Here is a 17,207-nt window from a genome sequence, read left to right on the forward strand (position 1 = left end):
GATGAATTTTTTGACATTTCAAAGTCAATGGTAAGGGAAAATGGGTCAATGTATATGTGGCAAAGAGGTAACCAAGTTACCCCTTCATTTTGTCTAAAGTGACTAAATCGACCCGACAAAAACAGTTTGTTCTCTCTAAAAGCATGAAAAAACCTTAGGGACTGAAAGGGTAAAGTCAAAATACATAGTAGGGCCGTTGTGTGATTTTCCATTAGTAAAAGAACCTTTTATTATAGATTTATGGATTTAGATTAATTTTAAAAATATCATTTTAAACCTTTTATATCGGTAAAAGTTTGGCTATTTAAGAGTTCTAAAAAATTAAAACTAGTTTTAACAAAAAATTAATTTTTGACATCTTATGTTGGAAACTTTTATTTAAAACTCTAAACCCGGAAGTTTGATGTAATTTTTGAGAAAATCTTTTTTGCATAGCAAACACATTTACATACATACAACACTTTATAACAGCCAAAAATAGGCATCACAAGCATGCCTTTTAAAATGTCTAAACAAAAGCATTTTTCTAGTAATATTTATTGTGAGCCATAACAACAAATATTAATTAATTTCCTAAATGACTTAATGAGACTTTTATTGATCTTCAAAATGCTCCATGTCTTTCTATCTTCATATGATCTTCATGTTCCATCGTAATGATTTGTTTATACACAACAAACATATCAAACATACCAAAAAACAACCCTTTGTTTTTTCTAAGGAAACTTTTACATAACCAAAATGCATGGAAAAATGGTTATTTAAAAAATAAACACTTTTAACAACAAGTTGCCAAAGAAAACAAATATGGACATTTCTTTAACCAAAAAGAAATTCATGCTTGTTTTCCAAAAACCAAAAATTATCTTAACATAAAAAATCATTCTAAAATTTAAAAGATGGCTTTGATACCACCGATGAGTTTTGATACATAAAATAGAGATTTTTTGCAAAACCGACAACATAAGCTTTAAAAAATTTCTAGTAAATTTTAAGTATATAACAAAACCAAAACCATTTAAGGATCCTTTTAAGGAAGTTAAATGATATAAAACAACAATAGTGTGTTTAAGTATGACAACCTTTGAAGCCTTTGCACACTCTTGGATTTGGGGTGTTGGTGTAGATGGCAAGAAAAAGTAACTTGAACTTCTCTATAAGCATTTAAGTATGCTAGTTTTCTTCTAGTATGACTTTGTTCTCTAAGATTTAAGTGCTTAAACAATTAAGCACTAAAAGGAAGACACAAAGTGAACACCAAAATCCAAGTAACTACTTAAAAAATCTGAGAGCTCCAAGCTCTTGCAAGTTACGGTTTGGGAGAGAATGGAAAGAAGTTAGAGACCAATGAACTAGAAACTTTTTCATGCATAAGAGCCGCTTTATCCCATGAAAGGTAAAGCCTTTTGAATATAATTCTCTAAATTATTGACTACTAAGAGAGGCATGGGGAACAATAGGATGAAGGTTGACTAGCAACCTCCATCCCTCTATAAAAGTTACGGCCATAAGGCCCTAAAGAGCGCAAAAATGCTTCCTAGTCTTTTAGCTATGGTAGAGTAAGTCATTGACTTAATCATGGTTAACCAAAGTGTCCAGAACGTTTTACATGACTTATTATATGATACCATATCATATAATGACTAGTTTTCTAGCTCTTATATTATTGTTTTCATAAAACAATAACATTTCTCTAATTAAATACAAGAGTTAGTTTATTTCTTGATAACCAGTTAATTAATAAATATTCAATAAATACCAACTTGACTAAGGTGTGACCCTATATGATTATGTCTCATTAGCAATATAACTCAATAATTTTTATTGAGCGCCAACAGTTATAATCATTCATTAATTATCCAGGAGTATGGATTAAGTATATTTATTTATCACTGATACGAGAGTATGGATTAGGTACATTCATTCATCACTGATCCAGGAGTATGGATTAGGTATGATAATTTGAGTATTCCATTATTTTATCTATTGTCTCCGTTGATCCTCTTCTACTACTAAGGAATTCCCGAAAGAAGCATTGTCAATTCATTATTCACATTAATCCCTTAGGATTAATGTCGAAAATTCTTATAGGGTCAATATGTGAGGATCAACGGGATAAGGGTGGATTGATTATGTAAAATACTCTTGTGTAATGATAAGAAATAATCTTACAAGTTTATATATATATATATATATATATATACACACACACACACAAAGTATAACATCTTGGGATTGACATCCCTATGTACTCACCAGGTTTTCCAACATGACCCACTCAACTTCTTTAAATGAGATATTCGAGGAGATGTAGAGTGTTAGTCTAAGATGCTATAAGGCCCATTTATGCTTATGTTTTGTATCAGTTATTACATCTCAATCTTGCATAAATTAATATAAAACATTTCTTCATAAATACTTTTACAGGAAAAATTCCATATTTATAAATATACTTTGTTTTAAATAAGCATAAATAAAAAGTTTTAAAATGGCTGTAAAAATATGGATGTCACAGTTGGTATCAGAGGATTAGTTTAAGAGAACTGGGAATTTAGAGGATTTCTAGAACTAAATTACAATGCTAAGAGATGATCGTGAGATGTGTGTCTATTATATGTTAGGTTGTACACCTAAACTGACATAAGCACTAGCTTACTTTAGGATAAGATGTATAATTTTCTTTATGTGCTAAAGGGTTTGTATTATAGAATGCCTTTGGTTGCCTATATTAATTGATGCTATTAGGCTTAAGGTTTGTTTCCAAACTAGAATTGGGAAATTTTATGCTTTAGGTTTCTAATTGTTTAATTATGGTATTACAAGAACTAGCATAAACCTTTTTGGAGTAATTAGGAGGATTACACATATGAACCTTTTGTATCTATATTCTTGTCTTGGTAAATTGAACACCTGTGTTGGTGTACAAACTATAATATTGAGAACATGTAGTAGATTATGAATGGTAACAACAGATCGGCCACTGAATCGCGAAGTGTGAAGAGGAACAACACTAAAGAGGAGACAAGGAAAATTAGTACGTATGTGGTAAAACACGTAATCATTATTAGAGAGCTTAAGAATAGTCTATTAGGACATGTGCTTATTTGGACACATTCATATGTGTTAAATCATTTTGTGATTTTAGGAATAGGAACTTAAGAACTACGAGACAATCCTTCGGACGAGTATGAGTGGGTGAGAAAATTAATAGAGGCCTATACTACAGGAAGCACAGGAATCGCACTTGGTTCAGGAAGAGGTTCTAACACCCGGTTCCCAGTACGTATTTAAATTTAATTAATTGCATGTTTTGACAATGGGACTCGGCGAGTTAGAGGCCCAACTCATCGAGTTGACAAGACTTTTGGACACGTGTTTTAAGTAACCTACTCGATGCGTCGGAGAGCCCCACTCGACGAGTAGGAATGTCTGGATGAAACCCTAATATTTAGGGTTTGCAACCTATTTAAACACCTTATCTTGTCCCAACCCAGCCTCCATCGTCCCTCCCAGTCTAGAAAAGCCCTAACTCAAAACCCTAATCAAGTATTGAGTGTTCTTGAGCTTTTTGGTGCGATTTGTGTGTATTTGAAGTTTGAGAAGAAGAAGGAAGCTTGAGAGATCAAGAGGAAGCAAGAAGATCCAGAGGTTTTGGCACATTTCTAGCTTATTCGAGGTATAAAGCTGGTACCTTGAATACTCATTTCTTAGATCTCCATTTACGGCTATTTTTTATACCTTTTCTAAGCTTTAGATGTGCCATATTCAAGATTTCGTGGTTATTAAGGGGTATGGCTTCAGATGTAGAACCATTGAGGGTTCCCATGGCATAAAAGTGCCAACTTTATTGCCATAAGAACCCCATGTATCTTGTAGACTCCATTTTAGGGCCAACTGAGCCAAATACCCCATGCATGAACATCAAGTTTGTAACTTTACGCGTATTATGGACCCTAGGAGGCTAGATATATGTTTTGGATTTCTTAAACCCGACTGAAACAAATTGTATAGACATGGACCTTGAGGGACTCGGCGAGTCGTCCATGGGACTCGACATGTCGGGGTATGGTTCCCCAACTCTCTTCTATTTTGATCGAACTGGTTGAGTCTAGAAGAGGACTCAACAAGATAGATGTGAATCTAGACCTAGAAATCATGGAACTCGGCAAGTTCAAGAATAGAACTTGGCGAGTTCAAGGCAAGTCCCAACTGCATGAAGTCGTACTCGACGCGTTCATAAGGAACTCGGCGAGTCTAGGGCTAAAGGTGTCTTCTTGCATGAAGAAGGACTCGACGAGTTCAATGATGAACTCGTCGAGTCGGTTGTTGAAGGTCCCGACTTTGTATGAAGTAGAACTCAACGAGTGCATGCAAGACTCGGCGAGTAGGATCAAGGTCTTAGTGTTTTGAGGATTTGGGGACTCGGCAAGTTGTTGTGTCAACTCGACGAGTCGAGTCAACCGGACATTGACTTTGACCCAGAGTTGACTTTGACCAAGGTCTTGACCGTGACTTTGGCTTTGACCTAAGTAACCCTTGTAGGGGTTAAGAGTATGTAATTATAATTAAGGAAGCTTAATATGTGTAGGAATTGAAAGGAGTTGATCCCGGTAGCGAGGACAGTTTAGACACTTCACGACATTGAGGTGAGTTACCTTCCAGTAGAAGTGGGTCTAAGGCACCAAGGTCAGCCCACTAATAAGAGTTATAGTAAAGATGATTATCTTTGTGATAATTATTTGGTATGTTTCTATCTATTATGATTATGTGCTGGTATGCTATGATGTTATGTGATATGTGATAGGAGGGGTAAGATAAACCCCAGCACCGATCGAAAGGATCAAAGGGGTAGTTAGTAACCAGTTACGATAGATAGATTATGATATATGTGCTATAATATTATGTGGTAGTGGTAGGGGTGAAATAGTCCCAAAATACCGGTCGACAGGACCGAAGGGGTAGGACAGCACCCTGATACACTAGGCAACGTTACCGGTCGACAGGACCGAAGGGGTAGGCCAACACCCTGATATGCTAGGCAAGTTACCGGTTGAAAGAGACTGAAGGGGTAGTCAGCACCCAGATGTGTTAGACATTATGTGTTATGTGTTATATATGGTATATGGTATGACGGGGGAACTCACTAATCATTATGCTTACGGTTTTCAGTTTTGGTTTCAAGTACTTCTTCGTCGAAGGGGAAGGAGCTGGCACGGTAGCAGCGCATCGCACACACACGATTTCTGCATTTTGAGATCCATAGGATTGTACTCTGATATTATTACTATTGATGATATGATTTTTGGGACATGTGATTATGGTTATATGGTTTTATATGATATCAATGATGTTTTTCAGTAAATAGTTTTATAAGTAACATAGTTAAAAACAAAATTTTTGGTCTTGAAAATTGAGATGTTATAGAGTCACAAGGTTGCAAAGGCACTAGCAGTTGAATTTTTTTATTTATTTCTATCATTAACTTTGTTTCGGTTATGACTATGTAGGTAAATATTATTCAAACCTTAGTGGTAACAGAAAGGAACGTATCGTCCTAGCCAGATCCTTACTCAAAGAGACCTGAGTCTAGCCATTGCATCATAGGATGAGAAGTCATTGGTGTTGGATAAGGTGTCTAAGTCCATAACTTATTTGGTATATACTTGACCCGACCTGGCATGGTCCATTTGGGTTGCACTTCACCCGAACAATTTATATGGATAATCTTATGAGAATAGTATGTTTATGATTTATTAATATATTATATGTTATAATATATTAATATGAAGTCATGTTATTTAATTAGTTTTAGTCTTAAATTAATTATGAATTAATTTAGTGATTAAAAGGAAGACTAATTAAACATGGGCTATTGCATTTTATATAATGTGGGCTTAAACTCATTAGGAATGGGCTAAGCATGCATGGGGGTCCATGGATGATCCATGGAGCTTATAACCCATGGATCCTTGGAAAGGAAAATACATGGGTTATTAGGGTTTACCCTAATCCTCCACACTATATAAAGATGCACATATTGCAAGAATTGGCAACTAGTTGTGTGAGAACTAAGGGTGGCCGATTTCTACATAAGCATATTACTCTCTCAAAGTTTTCCAAGTGTTTGTGGTGATTTGTGATTCCATTTGAGGCATTCACACTATTGGTGCTTGGCTCTCAAACTCCAAACAATCAACCATCATCAAAAGGTATGTATTTCTACTAGTAGTTTTATGATTCATAATCTTTATGCTATGCTAGTTAGGAAGAAACCTTGGAAATTATTATTTGCATGTATTCATGAAGAAAACATAGATCCAAGGTTTATTAGGGTTGCATGCACACTTAGGAAGTGTTAGATTGCTCAAAACCCAACAGTGGTATCAGAGCCTAGGCTTGTTTTCTTGAATACTTGATGCAAATTGCTGAAAATCGAAGATTTTATGCTGTCTGCACAGCTAACTCGCCGAGTCCATGAAAGAACTCGACGAATCCAAGACAAAATTCATCCAACTCGGCGAGTTGGTTCATGCACTCGACGAGTTGGAACCCCAGACAGCATATCTTCGAGTTTTGGTGCTGGAATTGGTCTAGAATCATTACCTTAAACTGTTTTGGACTCATAAAACCTATTTTTGATGTGGTAATGATGATGGTGGACCAATTTCAAAGTTATAATCAAAATTTCAAGTTTATATGTGTTCATATGATTCTTGAAATTGTTGATGTGGATATTCATGTTCATATGAGTTTTGTTAGATCATATGAATTATTTGCAAATTGTTTGTTAGTTAATTCTTGATCTTTATGTGTTTTAATGGAATTCTTAATTTGTCCTCAAGTTATGGAATTCCAAGAATTTTTCTTTTAAATTTTTTTAAGAAGTCATAAGTTACATTTTTTTGAAGAGTTTTTTCTAATAAATGCTTTTATGGACTTCATAACTTGTCCTCAAGTTATGGATTTCCAAGAGAATCTTCATTAAAAGTATTAAACACTTAATTAAAACTCATAAGTTATGAATATCCAAAAGTTTATGAATTCTTCAAAACTTGCCCTCAAGTTTTGGAATTTGTAAAGTCTCACACAAACTTTAATTCCACACCCTAGAGTTTTAAAAGTTAAAATTCAACACTTATACTATTTATAACATTAATGGTTAATTATTATATATATGTATAAGAAAAAGTCGTTTTACCGTTAGTAGGCCTCATTCACGAAGCCGGTCTATAAGGTGCGTATAAGGTTGTTGCCTATAAAATGGCAACTTAATGGGTGTCCACTCTCACCCACCGCTTGCTTGATCGGTGGAGGGTCGTTAGCCGAACGGGTAGGACAATGACTTTAAATTCTCATTAAAAGTATAATGATTATTATAAAGTAACTAAATATTTTTTTATTTAATTCCCAATCTTAGTTACTTTAGGAAAAATGTGAATTTGGTGCTAGCCCATGGAATTCACACTTTTTACCTTACCAAGTCGTTGGTGGAGCGTGTGTGCTTAACCGGCACACTAACTTGGACTAGTAAGGATCACAAAGGGTGACTTAATATTTTTCATAGATCAATGGAGCGTGTGTGGTTAACCGGCACATTGATTAGGTGATAATATTAAGGGTACCAAGTGAATTGGTATGGTTATTCACACCTTGTTTTGTGATCCTCGACATCCCAGTCACAAAATTTGAGAGGGCACACTCGAGATTGAAACATGCCATCGAAAAGTTCAATGAATCTCAAAAGATCTAGGAATTTCAAATCCAATTAAAAACCTAATAAAATATTTCGTTTTTCATGGTGGAAATTGGTGAATCGTCATTCGCCTACCTTCAAATATTTTATAGCTTGGATTACGGCATCCCTCTTTCAAATTATAAAATATTGTGTTGGGTCCTAGCCTTAATATTTCATATTGGGTGTTATATTAAGGACTTTGAATCAACTAACTTGATTTTCTCCCATTATAGATGTCTGGTTCAGACAACTATGATCTTCCCAAATCTCTTGAAGATGGTGTCCCTCAACATCATGCTTCACTTCCTCCACCTCCTCCAATTATTCTCCCTCACCCACAAGTTCTTGAAAAGTTTAAAGTCACTCAATCCCTATTGGCAAGCATAGTCTATGTGTGCTCACATCTTGGAGATAAAGTCACATATTGACAAGCCGGGAGAGTTGGGTGTCAAAGTCCCGTGAAAGTTGGATGTTCAATCACTTTCTTAGTAACACAGTGAGTCTCTTTGGGACTACTATGAGACAGACTATGAAATGACGCTCCATGATGTTATCTATTTGCTTGGTAATGTGGAATCAGCAATGATTTGGAACACCAGTAAAGCAAATTTGATTAAAAGAACAACTTCCCAAGTCTACATGAACATTGACAATGGTAGCATTGGATATCTAGAAAAGGATTTCTCTTCCCAATGGAAGGGGATCGGCTATAGTCAACTCGGTTGACCAAATAGTAAAGAGAAAAGCAAATTCTGAGATAGTCTCATGTGCCATTACCAAAGGGTCCATGTGTTTAGTTGCCAAAGGAAGGGGCATTGGTTGCGAAGCTGCCCTATTCACCTGAAAGGTCATAAGGTTGATCAAGTCAAGAAGTTTGACTCTACTTCGGGTAAAGTCGACTGTCTAACTCTATTAAGTTCCTATTTGGAGATTCTTATTACATAATGTGAATGGGTCACATGCTGATGTTTTTAAGAATCAAAGAAAAGATAGGAAGCTTAAACTAAGTATATGTTGATTCTGATTGCAAAGGTGGGTTTCGATCGCATGATTTGGCAATCAGAATTTTGAGTCGTTGCTTAAGAGTTATAATATATTGCTTATGAATAGATAACAACAAGGTTTTCATGTGGATTGTAAGGATAAGTTTTTCCGCAAAGTTTTAAAATAAAAGAAAAAAAAGGATTTTTTAATTTTATTTATTTTAAAAATTATCCTTACAATGGCATCTGTGGAAAATTGTTGCTTATATGTTTCCAGTAATAGCAATATTGGAAAGTGGATTTGATTCCTTCATTTGTGGTAGTGTCTGAATTTACCGAATGAAGAAAGTTTTTCATCACCCAAGTTTCATTTGGACAGAAACTTGGAATCATACAAGTTGTATTGTATGATGAATGAGAATTTTCATCTTTGAAAATTAAGACTAATTCTTTGATCACATGTATATGTGAGTCAATTGAAGGACTAAGGAATTAGGTACACTGGGTGTGCGCTGGTCAAGGTCCACCACAAAGATTGATTTGTCATGATTTACTAAAGATTAGTAAATATGATTATACTTATAAGGTTAAATATAATTCTGTAACATTGGAAAGGTTACAATGTATGACAAAACAAATGAGAAGAATCAAATTAGGCAGAAAGATAAAAGTTTCTCAAATCTGAAAGGATGGGAGAGTACTTTAGTATCGTATTTCATGATCATCTTAATGATTATGAAACCATATCACAAATTCATACTCTAAGGACGTCTTAGTGCATTGTTATGGCTAAGAAGAGAGGTCATGAATTGTTGGATTGGTTAAAATCAAGAAGATGAGTCATATTTCGTTCCAAAACAATTCTTAGAGTCATACTCCAAGATTGTAACCTGGAGTGACATAAAGGAAGATTTATTAACACTAGTCAAATGTAGTGTAAAATGTTTCTACCCTTGTACATTTGAGATTGGTAAGTTGTGATGTCTTGGATGAGACAAAGACCAACTAAGACCAATTATGTGAAGTGTTAGTCTTGATAAGAATCCGCACTATCCCTTGAATATTTGTTTTGTCAAGGAATGGTTCTTGACTGGGGAAACTTATCTGTCAAGGGGACAGTGGGAGCCTTAAAGATCCTGAAAGAGTTTCAAGAGTTAATCAAGAGTAAAACCTGTAATTTATCACTAGCACACAACTTAAGGTTTGCAACCTATCGTGTTGACATAATTCTTATTTCTGTACCTACATCAAATAAGTTGAATTTGCATGTGAGTTATCAGAGTTCAACTTGGAAGCATTGGTGGGCCTTGTGCTACCAAGGTGACAAGAAACTAAGATTGAACAAATTTAATCCATGTAAGGCTGAATTTGTCATTAACCTTATCTTGTGATTATGGTTTTGACAAATTCACATGGATAGGAACTCATACACTATAAAATCTAAGTATCATAAGGTTTCTCTCCGATTCATGAAAATGATGGTGAGGAAACGCTTTCACTAAGTAGATTTTACATAGATATCAATTGTGTTATTTGCATTTTCAAAAGTCATTAGTGGAGCGTGTGTGGTTAACCGGCACACTAACATGGACTTGTGAGAAATGGCAAAGGTCTAAGAAATTGAGACTATGATTACGGCATCCCTTTTCATAGTTCTTGAAATTGCTTAGACACACATGTGAGCTATCTAAGAAAGGGTGTATGAATCTAAATTTCAGAAGTCCAGCAGATTTCTGGAAATATGTCCGAGCTAGTGGGAGCATAAGTGTTATGCTGATAATCATCATGTTAGTGGGAGCATGATAATTATGATTAGTATTGCAAGCTAGCAATGTTAATTATAGAAAAACAAAAGTTTGAATTCATGAAGTTGCAGGGGTTGAAAAAGTCGTTTTGCTATAATTAAGGGAGAGGAAATTATGCTTCGTTTCGATTCTAAAGCTTAGATTGAGATTTTAATCGTCTTTAGTCAAGGACATATATATGAATTTTATGTCTGAATGGTTCGACTTAAGGAAATTCTATATATATTGCGTTCTCAAAATTCAATTATGACTACGGCATCCCTCTTCATAGTTAACTTTTGAAAACATGGCAAATAAAAATTATTGTAGCAAAAGACTGGTCTAGTATCATGTCTTTGTGTCAAACATCATGAATCGTGTCCCATATGCTTCGGATATAGGATCGATTGCATGTGCTATAATATTCATCTTTTCTAAATTTTCCAAATGCTTAAGGCATTGAGAAGGGAAAAGTCTAGAACTGGATATAACTAAAGTGATTAAGCAATTGTCGAGGACAATCTGAGGTTCGCCAAAGATTGGTTGCTTAGGGAAAGTTGGAAGTATGATGTAAGTTGTCGGAAAGGACCATATTGACATATTCTGAAAAGAAATAACTCTTGTTCGGAAGTGATAGTCAAAATGGGACTATGGAAATGTCTCCATAGGTGGAAGTTATTCAATCTATGTAAGATTAGAAAGCCTTAATGCAAGAAGGATGTTCAAAGCAATGTACTTTGAATATGAGACTTCGTTTCCATACAGTTGATCTCCTTTGGAATACTCTGTAGTGACTGTTGACAAGTTTTGTGACTTTATGCATAATCATTACAAGAGGAACATTGCATAAAAGTTTAAAATCTAACAGATTTTTTTGGTAAATGATAGGAATCGGGGATTCTCACATTTACAATAAGGATTTGGGATTGTGAAATGAGTATCATTGGAATCATGTTCAATTGATCTACATCACAATGCAAGGATCATAGACAAACATAGTGTGCATACTTGGAGTATGGCAAAACTATTGTTTAGAAAAACAAAGTGTACATGCTAGGAGCATGGGACGACTGTTGTTTTTTATTCAAGTCTTAAGTTGATTGTTTGAAACATTATACAATGAATAATGTGTAATCAATATGGTGATAAATAAAAGGTGGTTCTATTTATATTCAAAAGGGTTCTGAGACCATATTGGATTCGATTATTATTGTGTTTCACTTTGCATGTTTTGACTTCCAAAATAGCTAGGTTATTCTTTCCGAATGACTAAGTTATTTAAACACTCCACAGTCGTTCATATGTTGGAAGTAGGTATGAATCAAGACTGTCATGAATCGAGTTTGTAGATGGCTAAATGGGTTTAGTCATAGCAATGGTTGCTACAACATTCATGAGTGCTCATAAGTTATGAGTATTGGAATAAACCCACGCTCACTTGTATCACTTCATGGAATTTATCTCGAGTGATCGTGAGACGGTAATATCATATAAATATTCAAACCTAGAGATATGAGTTGTTACCTATGAGTTGGTTGTGCATTGATTGCACGTAAACGCATCAGTAACTTGATGTTATAAAACGTGCCTTTGTGTACAATTCAACAAGTAGTAGAACAAGCATATGAGTCGAAGTTTATCTGTTCCTTCTAGAAATAGAAGCGATGTCTGGGCCCCTCGATGATTTTGTTGTGACCTATGTACCGGCCGGTCAGAACTAAATTGATGTGTTCGATTAAGTTCTTTGTCAAACAAATCGGAAATCGGGAAACAAACTGCTGGACAATAAGTACGACGTTGTTCCATGTATTTGACTGGCTGATATCATGAGAACAGAGGATTATATGATCACTTATCTAAAATGGCGCTTCATAGTTCAACAGAGTTTTCGAGAGCTACGATTGCTGGTTGGTTCCTGAAGTAACATATGCAAATACAGTTATTAGACTTATCCAAGTGGGAGACTGTTGGATAAGGTGTCTAAGTCCATAACTTATTTGGTATATACTTGACCCGACCCGGCATGGTCCATTTGGGTTGCACTTCACCCGAACAATTTATATGGATAATCTTATGAGAATAGTATGTTTGTGATTTATTAATATATTATAAGTTATAATATATTAATATGAAGTCATGTTATTTAATTAGTTTTAGTCTTAAATTAATTATGAATTAATTTAGTGATTAAAAGGAAGACTAATTAAATATGGGCTATTGCATTTTATATAATGTGGGCTTAAACTCATTAGGAATGGGCTAAGCATGCCTGGGGGTCCATGGATGATCCATGGAGCTTTTAACCCATGGATCCTTGGAAAGGAAAAGACATGGGTTATTAGGGTTTACCCTAATCCTCCACACTATATAAAGATGCACATATTGCAAGAATTGGCAACTAGTTGTGTGAGAACTAAGGGTGGCCGATTTCTACATAAGCATATTACTCTCTCAAAGTTTTCCAAGTGTTTGTGGTGATTTGTGATTCCATTTGAGGCATTCACACTATTGGTGCTTGGCTCTCAAACTCCAAACAATCAACCATCATCAAAAGGTATGTATTTCTTTATGCTATGCTAGTTAGGAAGAAACCTTGGAAATTATTATTTGCATGTATTCATGAAGAAAACATAGATCCAAGGTTTATTAGGGTTGCATGCACACTTAGGAAGTGTTAGATTGCTCAAAACCCAACAATTGGAACATGACCCATCAGTCTGTTACGATAATCGAAGTAAATACCTTATCATTCGAGAAGAAGCAGGAATATCTAATAAATATCGAATTTAGAATAAAGAGCTGGTTCAAGATTGAGCACCACCAACAGTCAAGAAGTCTAAGAGTTAGAAACTCAATATAAAAGACGTAAGAGTTACAGTTATTACTTAAGGATAGAAAGGTAGCATGCGGAATTATTATATAAGCCTTGTCTTACTAAAGATTATGGGACGTAATCGTCCTAAGGGGGAAGATAATTGTAACACCCGCAAAGTCACGATAAACGCTTAAGATTTTATAAGTGATAAAAATGACATTTTGATAGAAGGTTATTTTGGATAAATGACCTTAACAAAAGTTATAGTATATGTGACAAGGTTTCCGTACATATAGAGAATGCCTAAATATGACTTCATTAGAAGAAATTATGATTTTCAAAAATTTCAGCATAGCAGTATATTGCTTAGAAGCCAAAATTGAAATTGGTTGATTGTTAGGGTAAACAATCTAAAAGAGAGTTGAAGATCTCATCAATACCTATCTATCAATATAAAGACATTCAAGAATGGATATCGTATGAAAAGGTTATGATTTTTATACGGACTTTAACAGTTTAAGCATGTTAAAAATATAGCTTTAAAAATAAATGAGAATTAGCCAAAGGAGTCTAAATGAAAGTTGTAAATCTCGTTGATAGCTATATGTGGATATAAAGACCATCAAAAACAAAGTTAGTATGTAGAAGGTATGAATTTTTGAAGTTTCTCAAGAGCACCTTGCGCAATTGACGCACGATGCGCATCATCTAGAAGCTGTCAACAACACCAACAAAAATTTGCCACGTTTCATACTCTGAGAGGAAGGAATTACTTCCATGTTTGGGCATGGTGCACATTTGGTCGGGCGCGACATGAATTTTCCCTATAAATACCCCAGCTGCCACATTTGATTTCCACACCAATCTAATTCACCTCTCTCAAGTTTCTCTCAGTTTTAGCCCCATTATCCCTTAGTTTTAAGTATCTAGTGAACCCTTAAGGTCCCTACATCTAGTAGCTAGCAGGCTGGAGTTCTGCCAGTTTATTTTTCGGATTTTTGTCTAGGAAATATCTTTAATTTAAATTATGCACAACTATATCTTATGTAATTTATATTTATAATTCATAGTCGTTATTATAAACCTATAAATAAGATTTATCAGTGACTCCATGTCAAAATACTAATTGATCTACTTACGGGGATAATGTCTAGACTAGATTTAGTGAGGTGTTTAAAGTGGGATTTCCAAAAAGCATGCTCTATATACCAAATGCACCCTACCTCTGATATGATACTATCAGGTTGTTCCTTACTTGATAGATATTGATGTAGACATTGGGATTAGTGAGAAATCTAGATTATCATTAGTCACCAAGAATATTAGACTAAGACTTTTTGACATTTGTATCTAGATCATGTTAGAGGAAAAGTCAAGGAGTTTATCAGACCGCTACTAAATTCTCCAGTCACCCACCCTAGTCAGGTGAATGCGTAGTCCATTTCATGAACATGGTTTTAGTACAAGTATTCATTAAAGTATTAAATATTTGTTAAATAGTTTATACGTGAGATATATGGTTATTGCCTGGAATATATGTTAAGAACATATTGATAATATATGATATGCGAACCAAGTATGGTTCTATATGTGTTAAGATGTATATCTATTATTTCATATTAATAATAATAATAAGAGTGTTATTCAAGAAGGTGTACTAAAACCTAACATTCTTCATCTCAAACAAACACATTATGGTAGAATAGTTTTATCTAAAGCATAATTGGTACTAGGAGTTGAGTATTGTAGTCTTACCAAGCGATAATATAAGACTTGCAAAGGAGGATTAAGTTAAATTAAGTATGGATATGGAGTAGCATCTCCCTAAGAGTCTATGGGAGGTATGAATGGAGGGTAGAATTCTAATGATCCAAGAGTATGGGCTAGTTACAATGATGTATTCCTAATCCAAGAGTGTAGATTAGGTATAGTCATTCACTACTAATCCAGGAGTATTGATTAAGTATAGTCATCCATTATTGATCCGAGAGTATGGATTAAGTATAATCATTCATTACTGGTCCGGGAGTATGGAATAAGTATAATCATTCATCCCTGGTCCAAGAGTATAGATTAGGTACAGTCATTAATCACTTATCTAAGAGTATGGATTAGGTACAGTCATTCATCACTGATCCGAGAGTATGGATTAGGTACAGTCATTCATCACTGATCCAATAGTAGAGATTAGGTACAGTCATTCATCATTGATCCGAGAGTAAGGCTTAGGTATGATAATTCGAGTATTCCATTGTTTTCTCTGTTGTCTCCATTGATCCTCGTCTACTACTAAGGAATTCTCGGAAGCAGAATAGTAAATTCCTTGTTCACATCAATCCCTCTGATTTAATGTCGAAAAAGTCGTATAAGGTCAATATGTGAGGATTGACAGGATAAGGGTAGATTGATTATGTAAGATAAACTTGTGTAATGATAACAAATAATCTTACAAGTTTTAAAATATATATATATATATATATATATATATATATATATATATATATATATATATACACACACACACACATTATAACATTATGGGATTGAAATCTCTATGTACTCACCAGGTTTCCCAACCTGACCCACCTAGCTTCTTGTATCACAGGTAGCGGTACAAAGTTACAAGCATAACGAGAGATTTAAGGAGATCTAGATTGTTAGTCTAAGATATTGTAATGCCCGTTTATGCTTATGTTTTGTATCAGTTATGACAACTCAAACTTTCATAAATTAATAAAAAATATTTATTTGGAAATACTTTTACGGGATGAATTCCACATTTATAAATAAACTATGTTTTAAATAAGCATAAATAAAAGGTTTTAAAATGGTTGTAAAAATAAGGATGTCACATCATGGTGTTCAAAGATGTTAATATGTATAAGCTAACATATTTGTTGATATTTTTTCTTATTATCCACATCATCTTCTTTTATGAAATTGTAACTCAATGAATGTAATATATGTTGGTCCAAAAATTTTGTACTCCATATTTTTTATATTACCATTTTCTACTATAATTCCTTCATAAGTTTTGCATAAGCTATCATTAATTTTGTATATTAGAAATTGTTAGTCTTATTTGGAATTATAGTTGTTAAGTAACAAATCCATATACCAATGAACAATTATTAATTATCGGTTTAATATTGTTTGTATATAATGTGAGAAAGAAATAGAAATTAACATGGTGGTATATTTAGAGGTAAAAGAATAAAATTAGGGTGTATTTTTTGTATATTAAAACTTTAATTTATTTTTATAGGATGACAATCATCATTAATACAAAGAATGAATAAAAATAAAAATTTTAAAAGATAAAATATAGGAACCAAAATATGTCATAACACCAAAAAGATAACTTTTGAAACCCGCTAGATGTCTAGCAAAAAGAAGTTAGCAAATCATTGACATAATTTTTTGCAATTTGTTTGATAAGAACAAAGTTTTTAAAATTTCTCAAGTAAATTAGATATTACAAAAAAAACAATTATAATGTATAATATAATAAAACATAAAGTTTAAGTTGAATTTCGGTTATATTATATACTACGAAAATAACTAATAAATTAATTTTTTTTTTACTATTTCCTGAATTAAGTATATATGTATAATATAAAATTTATTTCATAAATAAGGATTTTATATATATATATATATATATATATATATATATATATATATATATATATATATATATAAAGTAACCAAAAAACATAAATAAAAAGGTAAATTCAACCATATTTTAAAATTTTAAAATTTTCACAACGACAATTTTGACAATTTTAACTGTATAATTGCGAACATGTACAACGCGAGGAGTTACATTTACTGTGTGTGTGGATATATATATATATATATATATATATATATATATATATATATATATA

This window comes from Lactuca sativa, chromosome 3 (assembly GCF_002870075.4).
Source record: "Lactuca sativa cultivar Salinas chromosome 3, Lsat_Salinas_v11, whole genome shotgun sequence".
Lineage (NCBI taxonomy): Eukaryota > Viridiplantae > Streptophyta > Magnoliopsida > Asterales > Asteraceae > Lactuca > Lactuca sativa.